We start from the raw sequence: 13,019 nt of genomic DNA, 5'->3' as shown, positions 1-13,019 counted from the left end.
ATCACTGCCTGGCTAGTGAGTAATATCCAACATTGTGCAGCATTTTCCTCCCTGAGAAGTGACAACCAAATGAGCTGCAGGAATGTAAAAATGTGGAAAACTGACATGCAAAGTGACTTTGAGCAGACACAGAGGAGACACTGTTATGGCTTTACATGTGATCTTTATCGTCGTTGTACAAGCATGTCCTCGAGGAAGAACACTTCAACCCGATGTGTGTACACCAACAACAGCCAAAGGTGAAGCGAAGCTCTTGTTTTGTCAAGTTTGGATTGGTATGGTTGGTTCAGAGGACCTAGAGAAGTGAAATTATGGAAGGACAGAGAGAGAGAATTGTTTTAGCAGAGGCCCAGACCACAAAGACTGAATAATGGAGAGATCAGATGTGCTTCTCTTTTACAGCCAACTGAGGAAACTTTGAGAGGGGAAGAAGATACGCAACGACAGTCCCACACTTGTTTTAGTAACTCCAGCTCCTCGAGACAAATTATGTTATTAGAACTTTTATGAAGTTATCTGGGAGTAGCACTAATTAAACTACACTTATTATTATTAATAAAACAAGCAGCTAGTTCAAAGAATCCTGAGCTATATGTTCAATGAAAAAACTCTCTCACACCACGGTAAAATGTCTCATTAACTTTTGTGCACGCAGGTCCTGAGGGATATGAGCAATAAGGAGCACAAAATGATGAATCCAGGCATGCGGTGGAGTTTAAGAGCATTCTGGGTTGTTCAGCATTACATCATGGGAGTGTGGTGAAGCATCTGTGAGTGTGAGAGCGACTCCTCGGGCATGACTTCGTGGCTCCGGGCTCGTTTATTACAATAAAAGCAGCCTGGCACCAAAAGTGCTGATCAATTGCTGCTGCTGCTGCTGGTGCTGCTCCGTCAGTCACTGCAGAGGTACACAACAAGGGAGGAGAAGGAAGATGATGGAGGAGGGTTAACGCAACGCTCTGAGGGGAGAAAGAGAAGCTTGTAGTAAAAAAAAAACAGGGGGATAATAGTGTAAGAAAGAGGCTGAACACTGCAGACCAGAGGCCCAATTAGCCTGAGCTTTATTGATGTCATTCTAAACACCCCCTTCTTCTTCCCTCCTCCTATTCAGCCCTCCTTCCTGCACCTTAATAGCCCGTTGATTTTATTGCTCCCTTCGCAGCCCCTTCATTAAGCCAATTCGAGCTTTCTTTCTACTTTCCTTATTTCTATTCGAGCCTCTTTCCCCTCCCACATCCCTCCTTCTCCCCACATTCCCATTCCTGCTGCGTGTTGCGCAAGAATGATGTGAACTTTAAGAGTGTGTCCGTGCATGGTAATGGCGCTAAAGGTGTCAGTCAATGCATGGTGTCTTGTTTTTTTTTTTTTTTGTTGAAACTGCAGATTTTCTCTGAGGATTAAATATAAAACGTCCATAAATCTTCTCTGTGTGTTTTTCTGCATCAATGAGAGGGGAAGCTTCCAGAAAACAGTCATCATTGGCTGCGGTGCGGCTGTGGAATAGCCCTGGCCTCTCCACTCCTACTCGGGCTTTCCAGGAATACATAGACCACAAGTGCACAAACACACACAGACACACACACACACACTTAAGGCAGCTTGGGTGCATTGTATGAGAGCAGAGGGACCGTGCTGCTGAATGTGTCAAGTTGCCAAGCACAGACAGAGGTGATACTGACAGAAAACACACTCTTTTCCTCTCACACACACGCACACACGCACACACGCACACACGCACACACACACACACACACACACACCACTCCCTGCTGTAAAGCCAAAAAAGGCACATCTTATGAAACCACTAACATGTGGGTATTATGCAATTTAATGTACACTGGGTTTCTTTTGCTGCCAAGAACCGAGCACATACTGTCTTCCTCTGTCTCACACTAGTGGGCACGCTCTAAATATGTTTCAGTACACACAAACAAACAAACAAACAAACAAACACACACACACACACACACACACACACACACACACACACACACACACACACACACACACACACACACACACACACACACACACACACACACACACACACACACACACACACACACACACACACACACACACACACACACACACACAGCTAGAGGTATATATATGTGAGCTGGGGCCTGAGCCAAGAGCTGCAGTATGAAAGGGCCTATATATACGGCCAGGCTGGGTGACGCCAGGAGGCAGTCAGTCTGTCTGCGTCCATCTTTCACATACTGTAGAGAGGACACCACTAGAGTGCACGTTTATCCAGGCCGTCTGATCCTATAGGTTTCCGTCGCCTAGTTTAGTGGCAGCACAAAAACTCAGGATGCCTCTCATAAAATGATCTGACGCTGGTTTCTCAGTTTGCGGGTTCTAGTGAGTGGCAAGTGTGAAATAAATCAAATGACAGGGATGATGACTTTTTCTCAAATGTCTCCTGGATGCCACTGAGCCAAATGTTATGTCTGGACACCGGAGACCCAATCAGTATTATCTTTCTCTATCTGGACAGCTTTGGTTTCAATTTAAATTCCACCTGATTGGGGAAATGAAATGCAACCTTAGACATATATTTATCACTTCGCAAGAATTTTGAGAATGTGAAATCCAGAGAAGGTGTTAAAAAGACACCTAACTCGCAACAGCTGGATTTTGCTTTTTTAATTTTCTTGGCAGCTTGAATCTTGTGGACTCTCAGAACTATCAGTGCAAACACCAAGATCCCTGAGAGCCAAAATATTGAGCTCACTGATGGATCAATCTATTGTCAACAAATACTCTTAAAATGAGTTACTAATATAAGTTCTTTCAAAAAATATATATAAGAAGTTACATTTTAGGATCTGAAAGTAGTTTGCAGTCTACATTTAACAAGTAAGACACCGTTTATAGGCTAATTAAAACACATTTAAGCCTCAATACGATGAAGTTTGACTTCTTTAAGATCACCATATAAATAATTTAATAAACTGGAAGGTTCATCTCCACCAGAATTAGACACTTGGCAGTGTGGATAAGACTTCAAAAACACTGTTTAGTCTTTTATGTGTGAAGATTCTCCTAAATTTAGCTTTCTTTGTACTCTTGAGCAATTCTGATCCTCGACTTTCAACCCCAGTGCTACTGCCTTGTTTTAAAACTCATACCAAAGCCTGGTAAGGTGCAGTATGGTGGGATTATGATGCCACCTGCTGTTAGCCTGAAATATTGCACCGCTCGAGTGGTAAGAAAAGAGCATCTCTGCTTTCTCATTCTTTCTGTGTCCGTGATGAGGGAAAGGCAGCAGGCGGAGGCGCAGGCCGTCACTGTTGCCCTGTTGACTGGTATGCCGTCTGGTATTGCTGGCATGAGAATAAAGGCTTTGCACCAGCAATGGGAGGGAGGAGGTGAGGTTAGAAGATTAAGAAAAGAAAGATGAAAAACACAAGGGAGGTTGGAGATGCAAAGTAGAGCTGATGCCTCGGTGACATCTGATATTGTTGGTATGTGAAAGGAATTAGTATATGAATGATGGAAGGCAAGGAGAAGTGAGGCCTCAAGTGTTAACAAAGCTACTTGCTCTGCAGAGTGGAACATTCTTTAAGGAGGAAATGTAAGGTTATAGGAAGGCATTTACAAGCTTCTTGGTTTCTTCCTCTCAGGAGAAGTAAAATAAATCCTAAGCCGGGGTTTTACTTTGAGGGAAAACCTTGAAGAACTATAGATAAGAGGATGAAACAAAATGATCTTTTTGGTCAATATATATTTGTGGGACTTTTTGTAACACAGTTGACAGGTATCATAGTTGACATTTTTGTTGTTTTCAGGCCCCCCACATTCCCATTCCTGCTGCGTGTTGCGCAAGAATGATGTGAACTTTAAGAGTGTGTCCGTGCATGGTAATGGCGCTAAAGGTGTCAGTCAATGCATGGTGTCTTGTTTTTTTTTTTTTTTGTTGAAACTGCAGATTTTCTCTGAGGATTAAATATAAAATGTCCATAAATCTTCTCTGTGTGTTTTTCTGCATCAATGAGAGGGGAAGCTTTCAGAAAACAGTCATCATTGGCTGCGGTGCGGCTGTGGAATAGCCCTGGCCTCTCCACTCCTACTCGGGCTTTCCAGGAATACATAGACCACAAGTGCACAAACACACACAGACACACACACACACACTTAAGGCAGCTTGGGTGCATTGTATGAGAGCAGAGGGACCGTGCTGCTGAATGTGTCAAGTTGCCAAGCACAGACAGAGGTGATACTGACAGAAAACACACTCTTTTCCTCTCACACACACGCACACACGCACACACGCACACACACACACACACACACACACACACACACACCACTCCCTGCTGTAAAGCCAAAAAAGGCACATCTTATGAAACCACTAACATGTGGGTATTATGCAATTTAATGTACACTGGGTTTCTTTTGCTGCCAAGAACCGAGCACATACTGTCTTCCTCTGTCTCACACTAGTGGGCACGCTCTAAATATGTTTCAGTACACACAAACAAACAAACACACACACACACACACACACACACACACACACACACACACACACACACACACACACACACACACACACACACACACACACACACACACACACACACACACACACACACACACACACACACAGCACAGCTAGAGGTATATATATGTGAGCTGGGGCCTGAGCCAAGAGCTGCAGTATGAAAGGGCCTATATATACGGCCAGGCTGGGCGACGCCAGGAGGCAGTCAGTCTGTCTGCGTCCATCTTTCACATACTGTAGAGAGGACACCACTAGAGTGCACGTTTATCCAGGCCGTCTGATCCTATAGGTTTCCGTCGCCTAGTTTAGTGGCAGCACAAAAACTCAGGATGCCTCTCATAAAATGATCTGACGCTGGTTTCTCAGTTTGCGGGTTCTAGTGAGTGGCAAGTGTGAAATAAATCAAATGACAGGGATGATGACTTTTTCTCAAATGTCTCCTGGATGCCACTGAGCCAAATGTTATGTCTGGACACCGGAGACCCAATCAGTATTATCTTTCTCTATCTGGACAGCTTTGGTTTCAATTTAAATTCCACCTGATTGGGGAAATGAAATGCAACCTTAGACATATATTTATCACTTCGCAAGAATTTTGAGAATGTGAAATCCAGAGAAGGTGTTAAAAAGACACCTAACTCGCAACAGCTGGATTTTGCTTTTTTAATTTTCTTGGCAGCTTGAATCTTGTGGACTCTCAGAACTATCAGTGCAAACACCAAGATCCCTGAGAGCCAAAATATTGAGCTCACTGATGGATCAATCTATTGTCAACAAATACTCTTAAAATGAGTTACTAATATAAGTTCTTTCAAAAAATATATATAAGAAGTTACATTTTAGGATCTGAAAGTAGTTTGCAGTCTACATTTAACAAGTAAGACACCGTTTATAGGCTAATTAAAACACATTTAAGCCTCAATACGATGAAGTTTGACTTCTTTAAGATCACCATATAAATAATTTAATAAACTGGAAGGTTCATCTCCACCAGAATTAGACACTTGGCAGTGTGGATAAGACTTCAAAAACACTGTTTAGTCTTTTATGTGTGAAGATTCTCCTAAATTTAGCTTTCTTTGTACTCTTGAGCAATTCTGATCCTCGACTTTCAACCCCAGTGCTACTGCCTTGTTTTAAAACTCATACCAAAGCCTGGTAAGGTGCAGTATGGTGGGATTATGATGCCACCTGCTGTTAGCCTGAAATATTGCACCGCTCGAGTGGTAAGAAAAGAGCATCTCTGCTTTCTCATTCTTTCTGTGTCCGTGATGAGGGAAAGGCAGCAGGCGGAGGCGCAGGCCGTCACTGTTGCCCTGTTGACTGGTATGCCGTCTGGTATTGCTGGCATGAGAATAAAGGCTTTGCACCAGCAATGGGAGGGAGGAGGTGAGGTTAGAAGATTAAGAAAAGAAAGATGAAAAACACAAGGGAGGTTGGAGATGCAAAGCAGAGCTGATGCCTAAATCAACATGGCCACCTACAACCATACACCACATGGCATTTTTACACAAAGATTCTTCTATATATTGTTTATACAATTGAGTAATATTGAAATTGAAAGTTATTTGTGAAGATATTGTAGTGAACATGTTGACGTGCCATAAATCCACACTTGACTCACACACTACTTTATATTAAAAAACTAAGAAAGCCTTGGAGTCTTTTCTTCAGGAGGAAATGACATCATATGGAGCAGGTCATGTGATTTGGAATCAACACACTTCCTTGAGAGGTGTTTTTGTAATGGGTAACTTAGCTGAAAGAGAGTTCTCAGACGCAGTTGCAATTTGTTATTTTCTATATGAAATTTGATATATTGCCAAAAAAGAAATATCTGTAAGGATTATCTCAACTTAATAAAAAGAACACAGTCAAAACTATTTCTGAATGAGTTCTTTTTATTATTGTTTAGCTAATTAGAAGGTGGTTGTTATTAAATTCGGACAGTTATTTAGGTGACATTTTAGTGATATCCAGTCATTTTTTATTAATAAGTGCTTGTTTCCATAATAAATAATTCTGGAATTTGTAAAGACATGATCATAATGAACATAAAAACAGTTGTCTTTTTTATTTTTAATAAAAATGTAAGCAAGATATATCCTATGAACTTCAAAAGTCCCTCAATTATATATTGACTCCTTTAAATATCCTTAAAGAAAGACAAAATGATGCCTTAGTGCGAAGAAGAACACAACTATGGATGTGTGGCTGGTGTTGAACTGGTATTGCTGGTTTAAGACTGCAGCAGCTTGATACAGTCATGTGATACTGTACTGGAAAGAGCAGAGAGAGGCCGGTGCACGCTGGGAAGGCCTGCAAGCCGTGATTAAGATCTGATTTCATGCCCACTAGATCTCTCCTTCTCCTTCTTCCTCTTTCTATCTTTGTTTTTATCTACATTTCTCCTGCCACCACAGCATCTCTTCTGCTTTTGTGTTTCTTTCTGTCTCACCACTCTTCAGAGGAAGGAGTATACACCATCCTCTTTTGGAAAACTCACATGACCTGCTAAAATCAATATGACTGACAAAAACAAAGCTACCTAAATGCTGACAGGTAATCATTTTCACCCAGCAGCACGATTCTGCCCAATGGATAGTCATGTGAATTGATGTGCTGCCCCCTTGTGGCCTAAAGACACATTATACCCACATTTTATCTACAACAAACTGTCAATTCTTCCTAAAGTTCAAAGTAATATTGTTGGTGGAGTGTTGAGGTTGGCAGCGCAGAGGACGACTAACAGGACTTGAGGTGTGGATGCAGTTTATTTAGTATTAAAGGTGGTGGACAAAAGAAAGAATGAAAAATAAATCCTGGCAAGCTGGTTGAACCAGAACAGCTAAACATAATGAAGAGGAGGAGAGGTTCACCAGCTCAGGCTACAACATGTCGACTAACCAAGGAGAGACTGAGAATGTAAAAGGTAAAGTAATACATATGCTGTGACTGTCATCTTCACTGTTTATCCACTAACACACCGTAACTTTCAAGGTCATATTTTGTACTATCAAGCACCCATAATTAACCTCATGGAGGTCTGACTGTTTTGTGATGAAATCAATAAAGAACTTCATCAGAGAATCCCAGAACAAATCACTACGTCTTGCTTTAATGATAAAAAATTCAACAGTTTTACAATAACTGTGACCAAAATAACCTGAAGGAGTTTTCTGCATAATATCCCTCAAAGACATTAGCATTTAAAACGTCATGGCAGAGCAGCTGGACTTCTCTTTTTGGTTCTTGAAGATCTTTCACCTCGCGTCAAAAAGGCTCAGATCTGTAGCCTAAAAATGTGCAAAACGTATATTGTATGTAGCTGTTAATAAAAATATCAGTATATTCCTAAGCTGTCGCTACTCTATAGTCTGTATGTTCATGATTTTCTAGATTTGCAGCTTTTGTTTCATTCACATGTACATTTTCACTCTTGGCATCACAGTTTTAGCAGGAAGGTTTGACCTGGTATTAACATATTATCTGTATCTCATTTGGATAAAGATCCTAAACGTAAGCGTGGGATTATTCAACATTTTTTACATTTCACTTTGAAGAACTGAGGAAGGCTCTTAGATGAGCAGTGAGACGTCTTCAAAGACCAAAAAGAGGAATCCAGCTGCCTTCTCCTGAAGCTCTTAGGATCACCATGACCAGGATGACTGAGTGTACATCTTTTAGATTCATTTCTCAACCGTTCACAGTCTTGTGACCTACATTATCAAACACTGAGCTGAAATCTGACAAGCAGAAGGCTGACTGTGACTTAGATCCAAATTCAAAAATTAATGTATTCAAATCTCCATACTTGTGAAAATGACAGAAAGTGTTTGCCGAGTAAATGGAGGCTCTCTAGTTCAGCTCCAAGAAGCTCCGAGCTAATGCCACAAATGGTCTTGCTCAGGTAGCTAATCCTCGTGCTGGAATCGGTTTCTTACTCCCATGCACACGCACGCGCACACGCACACGCACACGCACACGCACACGCACACACTGCTGAAGTGTGTAGTCCACAGCTGCCGGTGGTTATGTAACAGCTGGCATGTGCAGCGGTGTGTGAAGATGTCCAGGTTGCAGCTTCTGTGCAGACCAGTGACTTCATACCATCTTTGGCCACAACAGCTCACCTTTTAGCCGTTAGAGATGCTATCCTGACAGCTAGCTCTAATAAACCAGGGTCACGGAAGGTCTAAAGCAGGGGTGTCAAAGATGCGGCCCGGGGGCCAAAACCAACCCGCCGGAGAGTCCAATCCGGTCTGTGGGACCACTTTGTAAAATGTAAAAATTACAGAGAAGACATTAAGTGCAGATTGTAAATCTGTAAACTAAAAATTTTAAATAATTTCTAGAACATGACAAGTTGTTTTGATCATAAAGTAAAATACTAGATTGTTCATTGTTCTTTTGTAATTTTGTGTCTCATTTTTGAAATATTTTGTCTTGTTTTTGCTGTTTTTTGTCTTTTTTTTGTCTGACTTTTGTCATTTGTCTCATGTTTTTGTCGTTTTGTGTTTCCTTGTCGCGCTTGTGATTTTTGTCTTATTTTTCTCATTTTGTGTTTTGCTTTATTTGTTTTGTGTATCATTTTTGCTGTTTTGTGTCTTTTTGTCACACCTGTGCTGTTAGTCTATTTTTTGTCTTTTTTTTCACTTTTGTGATTTTTTTTTTCTTATTTGTGTCGTTTGTATAATTTTTTGTCTCGTTTTTGTCGTTTGTCCATTTTTTTGTCATTTTGTAACTTTTTGTCTAATTTTTTGTCTTTTTTTTGTTTTGTTTTGTGTCTGTCTCATTTTTTTCATTTTGCTTCTCACTTTTGCCATTTTGTGTCTCATTTTTCGAATATTTTGTCTTGTTTTTGTTGGGGTTTTTTGTCTTTTTTATCTCATTTTTGTAATTTTGATCATAAATTCAAATACTATATCGTTCAGTTCCAGATACCCAAGACTAAAAGTTTTGGGCTGTTTTGTAGATAAACTGTGATCTGGAAGTTGTAATGTGTAAATGATAAACTGAGGTATATTGCTGTTGAAATTGATTTTATTTTTCCTAAGAAATTTCTGGTTTTTCATGATGTTTTTTGAAAAAGTAATTCCTTAAATGTGAACATTTTCAGTATGTACTTTATTGCACTAAAACAAAAGAAACAATTATGGAGTTGTGGTTATTTATAGGTTATTATGCTGTGATTTTACTGGTTCGGCCCACTTGAGATCAAATTGGGCTGAATGCTGCCCCTGAGCTAAAATGAGTTTGACACCCTGGTCTAAATGTAATATAACCCAAGAGGAAGCAATATAGCAAGGTCACCTGCTCTGAGCAAGACAGAAGAGGCACAATGAAGAATTTATGTTTGTCATTAAAGCCTCTGGGACAGATGGGGTAATAAAATGACTTAAAGGGGAAGTCCACTTTTTAACATCATCACTGTTAACAGCTTTGAGACATGCTTATTATATGTTAGCATACAGGTGTGGAGTGCAGCTGCATGACCAGATGTGTCATCACTGGCAGCAGCGGGGACAAAAAGACAAAGCGAGATGGAGACCGAAAAACGGAAAAAAAGCACATGCGGTTAAAGATGTGCTCACACTGTCGCTCTCTGATAAACCAAGCAGAAAGCCAGACACCGAGGCGGGGCCCGGGCGAGGAAAGCAGCGCTTCCTGTGTTTGTGCGTCTCACTGTTTGCTTTCCCTTCAACACAACAAGTGACAAGACTTCCTGCGAGCTCCTGCTCCAGACTCCCTGTCCGGGCGGAGAGGAAGAACAATGAGGAGGAAAGGAAAGCGAGCACATTACAGTACATGGAGGGAGGGCGAGGGAGGAGATAAAGGGAGCGAGACGTGTGGCCAAACATGTCACCGTAGGCAAACACGGGCTCGGACACAGGTGTAGATGAGGACACACCCTGATCAAACAAGCACACATGCAGGCACAGCACAGATAACGGCAATAACTCCAAGTAAAACACGAAAAAGGGGAAGCGAAGAGACCAAAAAAGAACGAGTGGTAGAGAAAACACCATGAACAGAGAACTGAATCTGTCCAGAGAGGCTCAGGGCAATCAGCTTATTAAAAAATGCAAAATGTTAGCATCTTTCATTCAGACTGCAGCAAACCTCGCTTAAAAATACATCGAACAGCAAGATGCAGCTAGATCAGGGGTGTCAAACATGCGGCCCGTGAGCCAAAACCTGCCCTCCAGAGGTTCTAATCCCGCCCTCAAAGTGTAAAAACTACAGAGAAGACAGTAACTGCAGATTGTGAATTTGTAAAACTATAAATTTAAAATAATTCCTAAACCATGACAAGTTGTTTTGATCATAAAGTAAAATACTAGATTGCTCATTGTTCTTTTATCATTTTGTGCCACTTTTTTGTAATATTTTGCTTTGTTTTTGTTGTTTTTTGTCTTTTTTTCTGACTTTTGCTGTTTGTCTCACATTTGTTTCTTGTTTTAGTCGTTTTGTTTCATTTTTGTCTCGCTTGTGCTTTTTGTCCTATTCTTGTCAATTTGTGCTGTGCTTTATTTATTGTTTTTTTGTCTTGTTTTGTTTCACGCTTTTGTTATTTTTGTCTCGTTTTTGTCGTTTGTCCTTTTTTTGTCGCTTTGTAACTTTTTTGTCCACTTTTTTGTCTCTTTTTTGTTTAGTTTCGTGTTTTTTGTCAAATTTTTTGTCATTCTGTTTCTTGTTTGTCTCGTTTTTGTCATTTTGTGTCTCATTTTTGTGATATTTTGTCTTGCTTTTGTTGTTTTTTCTTTTTTCTCACTTTTGTCGTTTGCCTCATGTTTTTGTCGTTTTTCTTGTTTTTGTTTTGTGTTTCCTTTTTATCTCACTTGTGTTTTTTGTCATATTATTGTCAATTTCTGCTTTGCTTTATTAGTTTTTTGTCTCATTTTGTCCTTTAGTTTCATGCTTTTGTCATTTTTTTCTTTTTTGTGTCATTTATGTATTTTTTGTCTCATTTTTGTCCAATTTTTTGTCGCTTTGTCATTTTTTTTGTCTAATTTTTTTGTCTTTGATCATAAATATAATTCAGCTCCAGATACCTGTGACTAAATGTTTTGTTCCTTGGTAGACACTCTGTGATCTGTAGGTTGCAATGTTAAAATGATAAACTGAAGTATAATGTTGTCGAAATTGAATTTATTTTTCTTAAGAAATTTCGTGTTGTTCATAATGTTTGTAAAAAGATAATTCCTTAAATGTGAACATTTTAGCACTAAAACTAAGTGAAAATTTGGACTTGTGGTTATTTATAGGTTATTATGTTATGATTTTACTGGTCCGGTCCACTGGAGATCAGCTAAACTATGGTAGATTAATATTTTCACAAACGCTGCCTAATTCAGTGTTTGCCACCTCATTCAGGTTACTTAAAATCCCCGTCAGGTTTGAGAAACGTCCGATCTGTGTGCTGTGTTTCTGCTCTCTCTCTTCTCTGGCCCTGAGCGACACGTGAACTCGCCAGAGCGCACCAAACCCCTGACCTACTGTTCCTCTATGAGAGGAAACGGATGTGGAGAATGTCTCTCATTCTTTCTTTCTCACTCGCACACACAAAAAAACAAACGTTGCAAAGTGACACATCACCCAAAGAACAGAAACAGCTCACAGAGCGGATATCCAGTACACAAGAGTTCCTGTGCATATAGCCCCATCCAGAGCCACAAACAGACGGTTTCTATTTCTATCTGTTGCTGCTGTAAAACCCTCGCTTTTGAGGTGGAGTCGGGACGATAGCGATGCTGCAGGACTCCATGTGTTAGAGGGAATTTGATGATTACACCTGTCTTGGTTCAGGTTTTAAGTTACAAGCGTTGGGGTATAATTGGCGTTTAGTTTTTTAAAGACATGGACAAAAGCTGGAAATGCATTAAACAGTTGCCGCTTCCATTTTGACCTTCTCCTGTTTACGATTGTGTGTGCAAGTGCAATACTATGGGGCCTTTTTATTAAACATTTGTCTCTTTTCCTTATGTCTTAGCTCCTCCCAGTGAGGGTGCTAGAAAGAGATTTGAGGAAAAGATGCAAGAATTAAGACACTGAAACTGCGAAACAAGAAATCCTTCCAGTCTAAAACAATGTCAATTACTTAGGACATGGTGCACAGCTGTAAACCAGTCAAATCAAAACAACACCTACAAACATACAGCATTTATAAGCTACTTAATAAAACACCTGCATAGAATACACCCATGTTTCTTAGTTTCAAGCTCCTCCAAAAGCCTCCTCTCGCCTTATTTCCTCAAAGTGCATTTAAGTAATTAGAAGACTCTCCACTTCTGATTTCTGGGTCACAGGAGGAGAGAATCTGGGAAGACACATAAGTCAGCATAAATGAAAAGCACCTTAAATTGCTGGAATATTCCTTTTTGTCAGAGAAGCCTCACATTTTCACTGTAAAAAGTCACAAAAATCTGCGTTGTGTCCCTAGTTGTCATTTATTACTACATAGTGCCAAATGAACCCAGACTGCATGTATTTCTGCAATGAAATT

The 13,019-nt window shown here is 40.3% G+C and overlaps 1 protein-coding gene across 1 annotated transcript in view; it reads right to left on the bottom strand.

Annotated features, from left to right (window-relative positions):
• The window catches only part of mob2a (MOB kinase activator 2a), a 73,252-nt gene that overhangs the window by 42,503 nt on the left and 17,730 nt on the right, over window positions 1-13,019 (bottom strand). The window lies entirely within an intron of this gene.

The sequence above is a fragment of the Amphiprion ocellaris genome, chromosome 3, assembly GCF_022539595.1.
Source record: "Amphiprion ocellaris isolate individual 3 ecotype Okinawa chromosome 3, ASM2253959v1, whole genome shotgun sequence".
NCBI classification, from domain to species: domain Eukaryota; kingdom Metazoa; phylum Chordata; class Actinopteri; family Pomacentridae; genus Amphiprion; species Amphiprion ocellaris.
This window is presented reverse-complemented; position numbering and strand designations above follow the sequence as displayed.